This window comes from Mobula hypostoma, chromosome X1 (assembly GCF_963921235.1).
Source record: "Mobula hypostoma chromosome X1, sMobHyp1.1, whole genome shotgun sequence".
Lineage (NCBI taxonomy): Eukaryota > Metazoa > Chordata > Chondrichthyes > Myliobatiformes > Myliobatidae > Mobula > Mobula hypostoma.
The window spans coordinates 62,209,530-62,229,095 of NC_086128.1; positions in this window are offsets into that span (position 1 = coordinate 62,209,530).

The following is a 19,566-nucleotide window of genomic DNA, read 5'->3' on the forward strand; positions in this document are numbered from 1 at the left end:
TTCCTGATGCACTATAACATTTTCTTGTCTCTTGCTGTTCCGTGACTGCGGAAGACAAAGAGAATGCAAAGTTTATATGCTTTCCCCGGCAATAACCGAAAACAATCTTCAACCCATTCAACCCATTCAAACATACGAAATGAACTGTGAGTCCGTGTATTAGCTTAAAAAAAAGAGTTCTTGTTATATCTCCGCCGGATATGTAAAAGCTGATGCAATTTTGAAATGATAACCATACATTGGCCCACAGAAAATATACGGGAGTTCAACTGGGTATAATATCTGAGCCAAACCTAAATATTATTATACAAAATAGGAACTTATTTTTTTTAAATAACAGGAATACGTAAAAGGAGTAAAAGTCCAACGGTAGTCAAAATAATACGTGTAAGCTACTGAGGAAATCAAAAAAAATTTGGATATAAATAGCGCAGGATACACGATGGAGAAATAATTTGGTATCTGTTTAATCAACGATTCTCATAAATTACATATCACACCACCAGTTGAAAAATGTATGTTGATGAAAAAATAAATGTTTTGATTTTTAAAAAAAATAGACTCTGCAGTGCATGCTTCAGTAAATTGCTTCTAAGCTAGTCTTTTTTGTAACTTATTATTGCAGGCGACTGTTACCGGCATCGTTCAAATAACTTAATTTGTAAAACACAGATTAAAAAGTCATTCTGAACGCCTTTAAGCACGTTTGGAAATTTTGGAAGTGCGCCTGCTCTTTAGCGTCGATTAATAAATTTATTTTGCAATATAAACCTGACGACTTGAAAAACAGCATCAGGTACAGTCGGTTGGTAATACTACAACTGTCGAACTGTACCAGCAAGTCCTAGGATAATTTTAAACATCTGGAGATGATAAACATTTGGTGATTAGCTGCCCTTTTAATTTACAAGTTGACAATTGTAGGAACTATAGTTGCTAAAATAAAAAAGAATGCCGGGAAACCATTAAGTTAAAACACAGAGACTCAATAACCCCAATTATTGGACAACATTCGTTAATGGAATAAATAAGCGCATTATTTGTGCTTGAGCGCGGAATGGACATGAAAAAAATATGCATCACCCATTCAGTTGAAATTGCGCGTAGGCAAAGTTTAAATGCACGTTAGCTGAATCCACTGAGTTGGAAACTAGGCCGAATCTGTTCGCGTTAAATATAAATTGCCAAATATCTGTCTGTCTTTAATGTCTGGCCGTTCAGTATCGAGCAATCTGTTTATTGAGAGGAACAGCGTGGAATATGCCCTTCCGTCTCTTCGAGCCACGCAAACCAGCAATCCGCCCGATTTAACCCGAGCCTAATCAGGGGGCAATTTACAATGACCAATTGACCTACCAACCGTGACGTCTTTGAACTACGGGAGGGAACCGGAGCACCCGTAGGACACCCATATGGTCACGGGGAGAAGATACAAACTCCTTACAGGCAGATCCATCCATCTATATTTTCTTTGTGATTTTATTTTAAAAACTGTGACATGCTGCTCAAGATCTGCAGTCCGCCGAGTTTTTTTTTAAATTATTTACCCTCCGGCAATTTAAGGAAATTCAATTTCTGTGCGACTTGAAATAAAATTCCGCCAAGTACGGCGGTGTAGTGGTTGGCGCAGCCCGTTACAGTCCCGGCATCCCGGGTTCAATTCCCGCCGCTGCCTGAAAGGAGATCGTACGAATCCCCGTGCGAAGGTTGACTGCGTGGTTAAGAAGGCACACGGTGCATTGGCCTACATCAATCACTTTATATACTTTATGTACTTTATTGTCGCCAAACAATTGATAACTAGAACGTACAATCATCATAGCGATATTTGATTCTGTTCTTCCCACTCCCTGGATTACAAATATTAAATATTACACATAGTAAAAATTAGTAAATATTAAAAATTTAAATTATAAATCATAAATAGAAAGTATAAAAATGGAAGTAAGGTAGTGCAAAAAAACCGAGAGGCAGGTCCGGATATTTGGAGGGTACGGCGCAGATCCGGGTCAGGATCCGTTCAGCAGTCTTATCACAGTTGGAGAGAAGCTGTTCCCAAATCTGGCTCCTGAGCCTTCTCCCGGAGGGAAGAGGGACGAAAAGTGTGTTGGCTGGGTGGGTCGTGTCCTTGAATATCCTGGCAGCACTGCTCCGACAGCGTGGTACTGAGTTCAAGAGCCGGGAGGTAATGTTATAGTTATATAGGCAATTGATAATCTACCCCATGCAAGGCTTATTCAGAAAGTAAGGAGGTATGCGATCCAAGGGGATATTGCTTTGTGGATCCAGAACTGCCCACAGAAGGCAAAGAGTGGTTGTAGATGGGTCATATTTTGCATGGAGATCAGTGACCAGTGATGTGCCTCACGGATCTGTTCTGGGACCGATGCTCTTCGTGATTTTTATAAATGAGCTGGATGAGGAAGTGGAGGGATGGATTACTAAATTTACTGATGACACAAAGGTTGGAGGTGCTGTGGATAGTGTGGAGGGCTGTCAGAGGTTACAGCGGGACATCAATAGGATGCAAAACTGGGCTGAGAAGTGGCAGATGGAGTCAACCCAAATAAGTATGAGGTGGTTCATTTTGGTAGGTCAAATATGATTGCAGAAGACGGCATTAATGGTAAGAAAACAACTGGAATTCTGCAGATGCTGGAAATTCAAGCAACACACATCAAAGTTGCTGGTGAACGCAGCAGGCCAGGCAGCATCTCTAGGAAGAGGTGCAGTCGAGGTTTCAGGCCGAGACCCTTCGTCAGGACTAACTGAAGGAAGAGTGAGTAAGGGATTTGAAAGCTGGAGGGGGAGGGGGAGATGCAAAATGATAGGGGAAGACAGGAGGGGGAGGGATGGAGCCGAGAGCTGGACAGGTGATAGGCAGAAGGGGATACGAGAGGATCATGGGACAGGAGGTCCGGGAAGAAAGACAGGGGGGGGTGACCCAGAGGATGGGCAAGAGGTATATTCAGAGGGACAGAGGGAGAAAAAGGAGAGAGAGAGAAAGAATGTGTGTATAAAAAAGAGTAACAGCTGGGGTACGAGGGGGAGGTGGGGCCTAGCGGAAGTTAGAGAAGTCAATGTTCATGCCATCAGGTTGGAGGCTACAAGTGCTACACATGCCCTTACACTTCCTCCCTTACCACCATTCAGGGCCCCAAACAGTCCTTCCAGGTGAGGCATCACTTCACCTGTGAGTCGGCTGGGGTGATATACTGCGTCCGGTGCTCCCGATGTGGCCTTTTATATATTGGTGAGACCCGACGCAGACTGGGAGATCGTTTCACTGAACATCTATGCTCTGTCCGCCAGAGAAAGCAGGATCTCCCAGTGGCCACACATTTTAATTCCACATCCCATTCCCATTCTGACATGTCTATCCACGGCCTCCTCTACTGTAAAGATGAAGCCACACTCAGGTTGGAGGAACAACACCTTATATTCCGTCTGGGTAGCCTCCAACCTGATGGCATGAACATCGACTTCTCTAACTTCCGCTAATGCCCCACCTCCCCCTCGTACCCCACCTGTTACTCATTTTTATGCACACATTCTTTCTCTCTCTCTCCTTTTTCTCCCTCTGTCCCTCTGAATATACCCCTTGCCCATCCTCTGGGTCACCCCCCCCCGTCTTTCTTCCCGGACCTCCTGTCCCATGATCCTCTCGTATCCCCTTTTGCCTATCACCTGTCCAGCTCTCGGCTCTATCCCTCCCCCTCCTGTCTTCTCCTATCATTTTGCATCTCCCCCTCCCCCTCCAGCTTTCAAATCCCTTACTCACTCTTCCTTCAGTTAGTCCTGACGAAGGGTCTCGGCCTGAAACTGCACCTCTTCCTATAGATGCTGCCTGGCCTGCTGCGTTCACCAGCAACTTTAATGGTAAGAATCTTGGCAGTGTGGAGGATCAGAGGGATCTTGGGATCCGAGTACATAGGACACTCGCAGGTTGACTCTGTGGTTAAGAAGGCATACGGTGCATTGGCCTTCATTAACCGTGGGATTAAGTTTAGGATCCGAAAGGTAATATTGCAGCTATATTGGACCCTGGTCAGACACCACTTGGAGTACTTTGCTCAATTCTGGTCACCTCACTACAGGAAGGATGTGGAAACTATAGCAAGAGTGCAGAGCAGATTTGCAAGGACATTGCCTGGATTGGGGAGCATGCCTTATGAGAATAGGTTGAGTGAACTCGGCCTTTTCCCCTTGGAGCGACGGAGGATGAGAGGTGACTTGATAGAGGTGTACAAGATAATGAGAGGCATTGATCGTGTGGATAGTCAGAGACTTTTTCCCAGGGCTGAAATGGCTAACACGAGAGGACACAGTTTTAAGGTGCTTGGAAGTAGGTACAGTGGAGATGCCAGGGGTAATTTTTTTTTTACGCAGAGAGTGGTGAGTGCGTGGAATGGGCTGCCAGCGGCAATGGTGGAGGTGGATACAATAGGGTCTTTTAAGAGGCTCCTGGATAGGTACATGGAGCTTAGAAAAATAGAGGGCTATCGGTGACCCGAGGTATTTTCTAAAGTAAATACATACTCGGCACAGCATTGTGGGTCGAAGGGCCTGTATTGTGCTGCAGGTTTTCTATGTTCTGTGTTGTAAAACAGACCAGGGCCTACATTTCAGGGCTATATCACTACAGCTTGGACGTTCCTTGAAACAATTTTTCCTTACCAATGTAAAAGCACAGTGAAAATTTTTGGCTGTTGCAAGATGTATTAAACTATTTTTATTCGGCCATCCCGTTTTCCACTGTGTTTGGTATACATGTTCAAAATTGGGTATAAAACTCCTTGGCTCTTTATATACATAGTGATTTTGGCCCCGTGGTTGTTTGAAAGCAGTGCCAGTCTAGTCCTGTGGCGCAATGAATGAAACCTATGAGATTAATTGGCGGAGCAGGGGCAAATCCCTATGTAAAATTATTGTTATTTCGCATGGTTGTCAGAAAGAGTTGGATTCAGAGGCGCACCGGCTCGGGATGATCTGAACAAAGAAGTTCTGCAGATCCTGGAAAGCCGGAGTAAGACTAGATGTTGGAGGATCTCGGCAGGTCTCCAAGTTTGCGGATGACACGAAGCTGGGCGGCAGTGTTAGCTGTGAGGAGGATGCTAAGAGGATGCAGGGTGACTTGGATAGGTTGGGTGAGTGGGCAAGTTCATGGCAGATGCAATTTAATGTGGATAAATGTGAAGTTATCCACTTTGGTGGCAAAAATAGGAAAACAGATTATTATCTGAATGGTGGCCGATTAGGAAAAGGGGAAGTGCAACGAGACCTGGGTGTCATTATACACCAGTCGTTGAAAGTGCGCCTGCAGGTACAGCAGGCGTTGAAAAAGGCGAATGGTATGCTGGCATTTATAGCGAGAGGATTCGAGTACAGGAGCAGGGAGATACTACTGCAGTTGTACAGGGCCTTGGTGAGACCACACCTGGAGTATTGTGTGCAGTTTCGGTCCCCTAATCTGAGGAAAGACATTCTTGCCATAGAGGGAGTACAAAGAAGGTTCACCAGATTGATTCCTGGGATGGCAGGACTTTCATGTGATGAAAGACTGGATGAACTAGGCTTATACTCGTTGGAATTTAGAAGATTGAGGGGGGATCTGATTGAAACGTATAAAATCCTAAAGGGATTGGACAGACTAGATGTAGGAAGATTGTTCCCCATGTTGGGGAAGTCCAGAACGAGGAGTCACAGTTTGAGGATAAAGGGGAAGCCTTTTAGGACCGAGATGAGGAAAAACTTCTTCACACAGAGAGTGGTCAATCTGTGGAATTCTCTGCCACAGGAAACTGTTGAGGCCAGTTCATTGACTATATTTAAGAGGGAGTTAGATATGGCCCTTGTGGCTAAAGGGATCAGAGGGTATGGAGGGAAGGCTGGTGCAGGGTTCTGAGTTGGATGATCAGCCATGATCATACTGAATGGCGGTGCAGGCTCGAATGGCCGAATGGCCTACTCCCGTACCTATTTTCTATGTTTCTATGTCAGGCAGCATCCGTGGAGAGGAATAAACAGTCGACGCTTCCGGCCGAGACCTTCATGGAGGAGTGATCTAATCTCGGCCTGCTGGACGAGGAAGGGCTTGCATTCCGTTGGACGGGGCAGCCTGGCCTTAAGCGAGTCAGTCGGCCCAGGGGAAGGTTGCAATTCTCAGTTGTGAAAGCCGGAACTTCGTTGATAGCGGGAAGCAAGAGGATTCCCGGGGATTGGGATCGGGCGCCAGTTGTGAATCTAGCCAGGAGTGCAGTCCACGGATCAACGCCGCAGAACACAATCCCGACGTCCCGACGAAAGGACTTGGCCCGAAACGTCGACTGATCATTCCTCTCCGTAGATGCCTCCTGGCCTGCTGAGTTCTTCCAGCACCTTGGGTGTGCTGCTGCAGATTTCCAACATCTGCAGAATCTCTTGAGTCCCGAATGCTGCTGCTGCCCCCCGATGCAAATTCTCCTCGAGTAGCGCCTGTTGCGAAGAATGTTTGCTGCTCTCTTCGACGGGTGTTTCTGTGACATTCTCTGTGATCACTCCTTCTGTGATCTCCTCCGCTCTCCGGCTTAGTCCTGAAGATGGGGCTCAGCCCGAAACGGCGTCTGTGTTCTAACTCCCCATTCACAGATCATGCCCGACATACAGAATTCCTCCAGCATTTTGTGTGTGCTGCCCGTATGACTTTCCGAAGCAGTTTCAAACATCTGGTGCCCTCGGGAAGCAATCCGTGGCTTATTTCCCAAGCAACACACACACACACACACACACACACACACAGGAGGGCTGGAGGAATTCGGCAGGTCAGGCAGCGTCTATGAAGGGGAATAATCAGTCGACGTCAGGCACTGGTGCGGCCAAATTTGGGGTATTGTGTACAGTTCTGGTCACCGAATTCTAGGAAAGAAGTCAACAAAATTGAGAGAATACAGAGAAGATTTACTAGAATGTTACCTGGGTTTCATCACCTAAGTTATGGAGAAAGGTTGAACAAGCTAGGTCTTTATTCTTTGGAGCGTAGAAGGTTGAGGGGGGACTTGATAGAGGTGTTTAAAATTATGAGGGGGATTGATAGAGTTTACGTGGAGAGACTCTTTCTATTGAGAGTGGGGGAGATTCAAACAAGAGGACACGAGTTGAGAGTTAAAGGGCAAAAGTTTAGGGGTAACATGAGGGGGAACTTCTTTACTCAGAGAGTGGTAGCTGTGTGGAACGAGCTTCCAGCAGAAGTGGTTGGGGCAGGTTCGATGTTGTCATTTAAAGTTAAATTGGATAGATATATAGACAGGAAAGGAATGAAGGGCTATGAGCTGAGTGCAGGTCGGTGGGACTAGGATAGGATAAGAGTTCGGCACGGACTAGAAGGGCCGAGCTGGCCTCTTTCCATGCTGTAATGGTTATATGGACGTTTCGGGCCGAGGCCCTACTTCGGGGACAGTCATTCCCCAAGCTGTTTTTGGGATTTTATTGCTTTTGGAGATTTTTCAGGAGGTCGCATCATTTGGGGGAGTGGGGATGGTGGAAACTGAGTGATATGTTGCCGGGCAGACCGGTTTGCCAGTTCTGAGGTCGATTCTCAGACTGGCGAATATTGGACAGCAAAACCGAAGGTCAAAATTCAGAGCTTGGAGTGTCCGGAGGTCGAAGACCGAAGACGGGGAGATTCCAGGGGTTGGGGGCGGGGTCGAAGGTCGATACCCCTGATTGGATATCAACAGGTCAAGTCTGGGACAGGGACTGAAGGTTGGAGGCCCGATCTATACGAGTCCTGGAGTCTGGGGCTGGAGGCGGCCATGTCCTGCGGCTGTAGGCCCGTCTGTGTGTGTGTGTGTGTGTGTGTGTGTGTGTGTGTGTGTGTGTGTGTGTGAGCGGGTGGAGCGGATATGAGAGTGGGAAAGGTGCTTGTTTTGCTGTCTTTGCCTTGTCTTCTTCAGTTGTTGCTGCTGCTTGCTTTATGCCGCTGAACATTGTGGAAATGGTATGTTGGAGCCAGAATGTGTGGCGACATCTGCCGGCCGCCCCAGCACATTACCGGGCTGTGTATGGTTGTTCGGGCAAGCCATGCGTTTCACTTCCTGTTTCGACACACATGTAATAAGTAATCCCGAATCTGAATCCGAATCCGAATCTGAATCTAAAGTATGTATACCTTATTGTTTACCTGCTTGGGCATATAATTAAATCTATATTTTTGAGAGCTGCCCAAAGCTTTCAGTCTGCTCTACAGTTAATACTATAATTAGTCTGAAATATAATTCTTGATGATTTATGTAATTCCTTTGCAGGAAAAATACAATGTAAAACATGCCTTAAAACATTGTATCGCCCTACAAGGGATATAAGTATAGTTAAATGCTTTGAGAAATTGTTATTGGACAATTTTCCTCAATAGACAGCACTGAGTAAAAGTCTTACACACCCTAGCTATATATACGTATGTAGTTGCCTACGCTTTTTGCACGGTAATTTATCTTTGTAAAATAAGACACAACGCAGAAAAGCGCAGCTTATGGTAGATGTAGACTAAGGATAAATTTATAATCTACGCGCGCGTGTGTGTGTGTATGTGTGTCTGTATCTGTGTATGTGTGTGTGTCTGTGTATATGTGATTGTATGTGTGTGTATGTGTCTGTGTTTGTAAAAACCGTAGGCAACTACATACGTATATATGTGTATGTGTGTGCCTGTGTATGTGTATGTGTGTGCATGTGTATGTGTATGTGTGTGTATGTGCGAGTGTCAGTGAGTGTGTCTGCCTGTCTGTCTGTGTGTGTGTCTCTCTGTGTTTGTCTGTGAGTGTGTGTGTGTCTCTGTGCATATGTGTGTCTGTGTGTGTATTGTGTGTATGTGTGCGTATTTGTGTGTGTGTGTATCTGTGTGCGTGTGTCTGTGTGTGTTTGTGTATGTGTATGTGTGTATATCTGTGTGTGTATGTGTATGGGTGTGCACGTGTGTGTGTGTGTGTGCGTGTGTGCGTGTGAGTGTCTGTGTGTGTTTGTGTATATGTATGTGTGTGTGTCTGGGTGTGTCTGTGTGAGTGTGTGTGTGTATGTATGTGTGTGTGTGTGTGTGTGTGTGTGTGTGTAGGAGAGAGCGAGAGAGAGAGAGATTAGGATACTTGTGTATCATCTATTTGGTACCCCTTAGCAAAAACATCTGAAAATAACATTTCAGTATCCACAGCTACAGCAACTTCAGCTCACGGCCAGCTCTGTTCGCATGTCCACTATTTCCAAGTTAACCAATATTTTCACTGACTTCCTAGACTTCCTGTCGGATCGCCGACAGGTTGCAAGGATAGGCTCCCCCATTTCTGCCCCTCTGTCCCTCAACGCAGGCGCCCCCAGAGTTGTGTTCTGAGTCCACTTCTCTACTGCCTTTACACCCACGACTGTACTGCCACACGCAACTCCAATCTGCTGATCAAATCCACAGATGACATATCATTGATCGGCCTTATTCCTAGCGGTGATGAGCCAGCCTACAGAGGAGAGGTTGATTCCCTGACACAGTGGTGCCAGGATAACAAACTCTCCCTCAATGTCCAAAAAAAAAACAAAAGGGATGATTGTGAATTACCGGGGAACGGAGACAGGCTCGCCCTGATCAGCATCAATGGGACAGCATTTGAGAGGGTGAGTAGTTTCAATTCCTCGGTATACACATCACCGAAGGTCTCACCTGGGCTGTAAACACCGGCTTTGTGACAAAAAAAGCATAACAGCGTCTCTTCCACCTCAAACTCATACAGTAAACTTAGAATAAATGATGTTGAAATTGATAAGGTATTTGAATGAAAATTTTTAAGGGTGGTAATTGATAATAAATTAAGTTGGAAACTACATATAAATTATGTCAAAGCAAAAATGTCAAAATCTATTGCAATACTGTACAAAGCGCAAGATTTCTTAAAACAGGAATCTTTGTATACATTATACTGTTCACTTATTGTCCCATACATGACTTTCTGTGTAGAGGTATGGGGAAATACATACAAAACAAATACAAACTCAATTTTTCTACTCCCAAAGAAAGTCATACGGATTGTTAATAAGACAAGTTATTACGAGCCAACTATTTCAGCTAAACACTTTAAAATTCAGAGATTTCGTACATTTTAAAATAATACAAATTATGTATAAAGTAAAAATGGACAGTTACCACGAAGTATCCAAAGGTTGTTTAAAATGAGAGAAAGTCAACATGATTTGGGAGGAACATGTGTATTTCAAAAAACAAAGGATAAGAACAAATGTAAAAAGTCATTGCATTTCAGTCAGATGGGTGAATCTATGGAATAGTTGTAGTGAGAATTTAAAAACATGCACCACACTTAACAAGTTTAAAAATTATTTTAAAATAATAATGAACAAATGTAAAATACGTGATTTAAAATGAATGGGAGTAATGTAAATAAATGATACTTGGAATTGGATTTTGTGTTAAAAGATTATGAATTTTTTTTGTTTTGATGTGACGATTGACGCCAAATATGTTGTTGTATAAGTAAGAGGGGTCGGCGTAATAAGCTGTAGCTTCAGCCTACACCCTATCGGTCTGTTTTAAAGAATATCTATTTTTTTGTTGTAATTTTGTCCTATGAAATCATCGTTGAAAATGATGCTTCTTGTTATGTTTGTACTGACCGAAATAAATTTCATCCATTCATTCATTCACGTTCGGCTCACGCCCCCAAATCCTCAAGACCTCTACGGGGGCACCATTGAGGGCATCCTGACTGGCTGTATCACTGCCTGGTACGGGAACGGCACCAACCTTGATAGCTGGGCGCTGCAGAGAGTGGTATGGACAACCCAGCGCATCTGTGGCAGTGAACCTCCCTCCATTGAGGACATTTACAGCAGACGATGCATAAAGAAAGCCTGGAAGATCGGGGGGACACCAGTCACCCCAACAATAAACTGTTTCAGCTGCTTCCGTCTGGCAAACGGTACCGCAGCATTAAAGCCAGGACCGGCAGACTACGGGACGGCTTCTTTCGACGAGCCACTCGACTTCTAAATTCACATGATTGCGACAGAGACATAACGCAAAGATTTTCATTCCCTCACGCTGTGGGACGGATGTAAGATTTAAATAAATTCCAAGTGTTCGAAATGCCGGAAGACTGAAGCTATCGCCATCTCTCACAAACTCCATTCACTAACATCGAACTCTATTCCTCTCTCTGGAGATTGAAATAGTTCAGAAAACAAGGGCCTGTCAAACTAAAATAGCAGGTGGTGAATCTCTGGAGTTCACTACCGCGGATGAATTGTGGAGAATGAATGGATAATTGGAAGTATTTAGGTGGATGTATAATCGAGGGGTTTTGCATAGATCAGGGAATTGGGCAAATGGCAAAGGAGTTGGGCCCAGCAAGGATCAGCGACGTGGATATTTGGAGCAGGTGGCTGCTATTCTTGTGTATAAAACAACTATCCTCTACCTTTATATTGCACTTGAGTCTAAACTAAATACGTAATATCATTCCAACCCCCCCCCCCCACATTAACTCATCATTAAGTCTGATTATGTCCTCTTTGATATTGGTGTTGGCCTGCTATTGTCACACGTACAGTGAAAAGCTTGTCTTGCATACCTTACACAGATCGAATCGTTACACCGTGAGCTGAGCTAGAATAAGGCAAAGCGATAGCAATGGCGAAGGAACCGAGTAGACCTACTAGGACTTGATGTTTCAATCCCTATTTCAATGTCGATGTTGGCAGTGGGTTTGGAGTGGTGACAAGGAGGGAGGGTAGGTACGTCGTCGGGGTCATCAGGTGGGCAACCTCTTTCTTTGACATTTCGTTGATAAGCCCACGACGTCTCCAGAGGGCTCAACGGTGATACCTGGCGTCCCAGATACACCCCCCTCACTTCTATACCTTCCTGTCTTCATCTTGCAGCCTAGTTGTTGTCTTTCCTTTTAATCCAAATCCAATTGCTGCTTTCTTCTGCTGCATTTGACAAGGACGTGATTGCTTGTTGGAGGGAGTGACCCCTCACCCCCATCTTCTTCAATAGACTGGTCGTAGATGTAGCAACGAATCCCCTGCATCCCACTTCTACAGGGAAAGTCTTGGTCTTCCAGCCATTCTGGGCAGCTTCAGTTGCCAGTTCAGAGTACGTGGTCTTTTTCCTCTCATAAGCTTCTTCCACACTATCTTCCCATGGTACTGTCAATTCCGCAACATATGCCAGCTTGGCTGTTGTGGACCACAGGACCATGTCTGGCCAGAGTGTTGTAGCTGCAATGTCTGGGGGAAACACAAGTTTTTCTTTCCAAGTCCACGTCCATTTTCCAATCCCGAGCAACCCGCAGAATGCCTACATCTAGGGTCCCTGGAGGTGAGGTTAGCTCCTGGAATGTGCTGAGCTGCGTCCGCAACTCTGTGCAGAACAGTCTCCATGCCAATAGACAATAGTTGCAGGAGGAGGCCATTCAGCCCTTCGAGCCAGCACCGCCATTCACCGTGATCATGGCTGATCATTCACAATCAGTATCCAGTTCCTGCCTTATCCCCATAACCTTTGATTCCGCTATCTTTAAGAGCTCTATCTAACTCTTTCTTGAAAGCGTCTAGAGACTTGGCCTCCACAGACTTCTGGGGCAGAGCATTCCACATATCCACCACTCTCTTGGTGAAAAAGTTTTTCCTCAACTCCGTTCTAAATGGCCTACCCCTGATTCTTAAACTGTGGCCTCTGGTTCTGGACTCACCCATCAGCGGGAACGTCCTTCCTGCCTCCAGCGTGTCCAATCCTTTAATAACCTTATATGTTTCAATCAGATCCCCTCTCATCCTTCTAAATTTCAGTGTATACAAGCCCAGTCGCTCCAATCTTTCAACATATGACAGTCCCGCCATCCCAGGAATTAACCTCGTGAACTTCCGCTGCACTCCCTCTAGCAAGAATGTCCTTCCTCAAATTTGGAGACCAAAACTGCACACAAAGTGTTACGCACCCCGACAGAATGCTTTCTAGGTGCCTCCATTAAAATAGGCAGAAGGCGACATGAACGTGATGAGTTTCTTTAGCCGTCTGAGAAACTAAAGGTCTTGGTGACCTCCCTAAGCCGTAACGATTTCCAGTTTTCCCAGCGAAGCTGGACTCTACAGAACTTTCTCCTTCTTCTTCAGCTCTTTGGACGTAGGCGACGTACAGCGGCTCGCCAGAGTTCCCTGTCCTGGGCCGGTCTTCCAGGTTGGCCCCAGTTGTAACCCATCTTCCTAGATCCTTCCCTTCCCTGGAATGAGGACTCGAGGCTCATGTTAGCTCTGGGGTTTTTTACAAGTTGGACTTGGGACTGTCCATGGCACGGAGTTCCACAAAACTTAAGGTGACCTGATATTGAATGCTTCGACCATGGTTTAGCATCTATCAACTTATTTAAAGGTGTTTTCTCACCTTCACTGCCAAATATGTAATGTTTCCCATTTGGCCATCGCCGCCATGCTGTGTAATGTATGCGATCTGCAGATTGATCAACGTCGCTGCTTTAAAATGTCTATCCTTATTTGCAGACCCCCTTCCAAGGGATAGCTCGCTTTGTAATCGCGTCTAGCCCATGCGCCCCCCCCCCCCGCCCCGCGCTTTTGCATTCTCTCCTGATATTCACCCCTGTGTTTCCGATTGAAATAATTTTCTGGCAAGATTCCAGCGAACATCGTGGCCCGCCGAAGGGTTTCACGCGCGACTGTGCTCTTTTCCCTAGGTGCGGCCTGGCCCGCTAATTTCTTCCAGCATTTTGTGTGCGTTGTTCGGATTTCCAGCGTCTGCAGATTTTCTCTTGTTTGTGATCCAGAGAAGGGTCTCCCCCCCACCCCCGACTCCTGGTTTCCTGTTCGGTAGAGACACTGTGGGCTGAAGGGCCGGTTACTGTGCTCTACTGTTCGACGCTCTTTGTACATTAAGTATACAAAGGCAAGGAGATCCAAGAGCAGAAAATGGGCGTCCGATCTGCTATCGTCGCACAACGCGTTGATTTTCAGGCGATCAGCTGACCCCGAGAAGCTGCAAACACGTACCTCTGCAAAGCTGAAGGGGAGACGGATATTGTCCGCTCTCATCAGCACCGCGGGACGGTGTGTGGCTTGCGGGCAGTGGGAACTTTGCACGCTTCTCTTCTTGGCCTTCTTGGCGGCGCCGGCGGCGGGTTTGGTACATTACTTACGCTCTTAGGTGCAAGGCATTGATATTGAGCTAAGTGACAGAAACAACCAGCCTTTACTGGACAGCGATTATTTTTAACTGCTCCGGGGCGTCACGGTTAGCGTAACGCTATTACTGCGCCAGTGACGCGGGTTCAATTTCCGTAGCTGACTGTAAGCTATGCGGTACATTGCAATGTTCCCTCTAAGATGTGCGCGAGCACGCACCTTTTGCTTCGACTGCACAAAAGAATTTAAACAGCGCGCCACAGGTTGTTACCCTCTATCTCATCCGCATGTTAATTATCGTTCACGATCGTAAACGATCAAATTTCCTTTTCCGGTTTCTGAATGCGGACGGTGTCGATAACCTGGAGACGGCGATGATTTCTCTGCCGATTTTAGAACGGGCTTATTGATACTGTTTTTATTGAGAAATTATTGATTCGCTATTCGCAAGTGGGAACAAAGTGAAGTGATATTTGGAAATTTGACATTTTAAAACGTTATTTGGCAAGCAAATCCCATGCAGACGGTATGCAAAAGCTCCGGCGAGAAAGTCCTTCATTACCCGCCGTAGGCCTGCTATGCATGTTTTACATAGATACATAGAATAGTACAGCACAGAACAGGTCCTTCGGCCCACAATGTTGTGCCGACCCTCAAACCCTGCCTCCTATATAACCCCCCACCTTAAATTCCTCCATATACCTGTCTAGTAGTCTCTTAAACTTTACTAGTGTATCTGCCTCCACCACTGACTCAGACAGTGCATTCCACGCACCAACCACTCTCTGAGTAAAAAACCTTCCTATAATATCCCCCTTGAACTTCCCACTCCTTACTTTAAAGCCATGTCCTCTTGTATTGAGCAGTGGTGCCCTGGGGAAGAGGCGCTGGCTGTCCACTCTATCTATTCCTCTATTATCTTGTACACCTCTATCATGTCTCCTCTCATCCTCCTTCTCTCCAAAGAGTAAAGCCCTAGCTCCCTTAATCTCTGATCATAATGCATACTTTCTAAACCAGGCAGCGTCCTGGTAAATCTCCTCTGTACTCTTTCCAATGCTTCCACATCCTTCCTATAGTGAGGTGACCAGAACTGGGCACAGTACTCCAAGTGTGGCCTAACCAGAGTTTTATAGAGCTGCATCATTACATCGCGACTCTTAAACTCTATCCCTCGACTTATGAAAGCCAGTACCCCATAAGCTTTCTTAGATACCCTATCCACCTGTGAGGCAACTTTCAGGGATCTGTGGACATGTATCCCGAGATTCCTCTGCTCCTCCACACTAACAAGTGTCCTGCCATTTACTTTGTACTCTGCCTTGGAGTTTGTCCTTGCAAACTGTACCACCTCACACTTCTCCGGGTTGAACCCCATCTGCCACTTCTCAGCCCACTTCTGCATCCTATCAATGTCTCTCTGCAATCTTTGACAATGCTCTACACTCTCTACAACACCAGCATCCTTTGTGTCGTCTGCAAGCTTGCCAACCCACCCTTCTACCCCCACATCCAGGTCGTTAATAAAAATCACGTAAAGTAGTGGTCCCAGAACAGATCCTTGTGACGTTTTTCATTTAAGGCGGGGGTTGATAGGTTCTTGATTGTTCAAGGCGTGAAAAGCTAAGGGGAGAAGGCAGGAGAATGATGTTCAGAGGGAAATGGAGCAGCCATGATCAAACGCCGGGATAGACTCGATGGGTCGAATGGCCCAATCCTGCCCCAATGTCTTATGGTCTTATAACTTACCGACGTGTTCGTATTTATTTTCTTTTATCACTTTTAGTTAGTTCTGATAATAGGATATTTGGTTTCGCATCTAAGATGCCTTCCCAGTCCTGAATGCAAAACATTGACAGCGATAAAGCTACGATTTGTTTTTAGCAATTTTCAAATAAATTATAGCACCCTGCAGTTGCCTAGGGAGGTTTAACGTTAACAAGTGATCTTTATAACTTCCCGAATATGATTGGCAATTGAGGTGTAAACTGTCTCATCGCCGAGGATTGGGGAATTCATTGCAAGCTCGTCTTTATTTAAACAAGATGACGAGAAAGGTCGGTCTGTGGTTTGTGAAACTCCCTCTTCAACCGCCCACCTGAAAATGATCTTAAAATATCGAAATTTATTTAGAAGGCGTCAAGGCCTTGAACAGCAGTTTGAACGCCAATCTGAAATGCCAACACGAAAAGTCCATGGAGAAAGAGCAGCGTATTTTTTTTTATAAACTGTTTATTTAAAACATTATAAACAAGTATTTCATTGGGACTATAGACATTAGTGTATTTGGTCAGATAGGCGATTATATTCATTTGAAATGCATGCAAGAAATGGAGAAAAGTCAGGTTCAGGGAGGAGGTACAGAAGTTTTAGATACCCGACCACCTGGTTCAGAAACAGTTATTAGCCCTCAACCATCAGGAAGGAGGTACAGGAGCCTCAGGACCCACACCACCAGGTTCAGGGACAGTTATTACCCCTCAAACATCAGGAAGAAGGTACAGGAACCTCAGGTCCCACACCACCAGGTTCAGGAACAGTTGTTACCCCTTATCCGTCAGGAAGGAGGTACGGGAACCTCAGGTCCCACACCACCAGGTTCAGGAACAGTTATTACCCCCTCAACTATCAGGAAGGAGGTACATGAGCCTCAGACCCCACGCCACCAGATTCAGGAACAATTATTAACCCTCAACCATCAGGTTCCTGAACCAGAGAGGATAACTTCGCCCACTTCAGCACTGAACTAATTCCACAACCGACAGAGTCACTTCCAACGACTCTGCAATTCATGTTCTCAGTATTTTTTCTATCTATCTATCTATCTATCTATCTATCTATCTATCTATCTATCTATCTATCTAATCTATCTATCTATCTATCTATCTATCTGTCCATCTAGCTAAACTGTCTGTCTAACCAACTATCTATCGATCTATCCTATCCTATTCTTTCTATCTATTTATCTTTCTATCTATCTATCTTTCTATCTATCTATTCCCCCCCCCCCCCCCGGCAAGCCTCAGGGTCGCTCGGCTCGCTGTCGTCTAGGGAAACAGCCCTCGTCCCCGCCAGACTGGGTAATTAGTTTGTGTGGATGCTGTGTGATGTGCCCCACCCCGCCCAAATAACAGACAATACACCAGATACGATTAAATGAATTACAGTTTATAGATATTACTGGAACTATATAATTAATAGAGAATAAAATATAAAAGGAAAATAAGAGGCGCCACACTTATCAAAGTTCAATCTCTTCGTGCACAAACAGTTGGAGGTCAGGACCCTCCTTCTTCACCCTGCGACCCCTCGGACCACCTCGACCGCCTGGGACCACCACCGGTGGTCGACCAGACGCTCCACACGAGTCCGTCTCTGTCTCCTCTCCTCACCGAACTCACCGCTCAGGATCCGACCCCGTTAGTGGACTCACAGCGGCTGGTCCATCCTCTGTCTCTCTCTCCCGCCTCCTGTCCCAAAACCCCGCGCATGCAATATCTTCAGACACACCAAAAACATAGCAACTATCCCAATTGCTCCATTCTTCCTCATATCAGTAACATAATCTAAACAAACTGCTAGTGGGAGAACTTTCTCAGCAGTTAACATAACAAAGAAGCCACTTCATTTATAACATAATAAAAAAGCCATTTTAATTAACCTACGCAGTAACATAAAAGAAGAAACCCCTTACATATCTATCTATGCATTCATCGATCCATCTATTTATCTATCTATATCTATATATGTGCGTATCGATCTATCTACAAACGTACATACCTCTATATGTGTATCTAACTGTGTAAAAATCTTAGGTATAGAACTATTAGGTGGGGTGCCTAAGACTTTTGCATAGCATTGTGGTAATTTTATGTATTGCATTGTACTGCTGCCGAAAACATAAATGACATGTAAATGACGGTAAACTTGATTCTGATATGAGTCTCTATTGTGGACTGAAAGTGGCAAGGTGGAAGGGAGAGGGGAATTATGGTTGGGAAGAGGAGAAGGGAGAGTGGAGGGACTTTTGCGTAGTATCTGCCTGTCTACCTATTTTATTATTAAAATTAATTTTATACATTTCTAGAGTTTGTCTTCTTTCGAGCATTGATTGTTTGTCAGTCTTTATTTGTTTGTCGTTTTGATTTGGTTCAAATGTATTTATTTGACTTACTCTGAATTGTTGCAAGGAAATTTTATTTGGGGCAGCATGGTAGACCCGTGGTAGCAAAACCTGCGACCTGGGTCAAATCCCCGCTGTTGTACATTCGCCCCGTGACTGTGTTTCTTTCATCCGGGTACCCTGGTATCCTCCCACAGTCCAGAGACCTAGTAGTCGATAGGTTAGTCCGGGAAAACATCACAGCTGTGCGTAGACAGGGCAGCCCGGAGGGTTTGTCTACAGAGGCCATATGGGTGCAGCTGAGGAACGGGAAAGTTATGACCACACTAATAGGGTTGTATTATAGACCGCCCAACAGTCAGAGAGAATTGGAGGAGCAAATCTGTAGAGGGATAGCAGACCGATGTAAGAAACAGAAAGTCGTAATAGTAGGGGATTTTAAACTTTCCACATATTGACTGGGACTCCCACACTATGAAAGGGCTAGATGGCTTGGAGTTTGTCAAATGTGTTCAGGAAAGTTTTCTGAATCCATATATAGAGGTACCAACGAGAGAGGATGCAATACTTGATCTCTTATCAGGGAAACAGACAGGTCAGGTGACAGAAGTATGTGTGGGCGAACATTTTGGGTCCAGTGATCATAATGTCATTAGTTTCAAGTTAATTATGGATAAGGATAGGTCTGGTCCTCGAGTTGAGGTTCTAAATTGGAGAAGGGCCAATTTTGTGGAAATGAGAAAGGATCTAGGAAGAGTGGATTGGGATAAGTTGTTTCCTGGCGAGGATGTGTTCAGTAAGTGAAAAGCCTTCAAAGATTAAATTTTGAGAGTGCAGAGTTTGCATGTTCCTGCCAGGATTAAAGGCAAAGTTAGCAGGCAAAGGGAACCTTAGTTTTCAAGAGATATTGGCGATGTAGTTAAGAAAAAGAGAGGTGTATAACAGGTATAGGCAACAAAGAACAAATCAAGTAGTTGAAAAGTATAGAAAATGTAAGAAAATACTAAAGAAGGAAATGAGGAAGGCAAAAAGAAGAAATGAGGTTTCTTTGGAAGAAAATGTGAAGGTAAATTCAAAGGGTTTCTACAAGTATATTAAGAGTAAAAGGATAGTAAGGGACAAAATTGGTCCCCTAGATTGATCAGAGTGGTTGTCTATGTGTGGAGCCTCTCGAGATGGGGGAGATCTTAAACAGTTTTTTTTTTGCATCAGTATTTACTCAGGAAACTGGCATAGCGTATACGGAAGGAATGGAAACAAACAGTAGTGTCATGGAA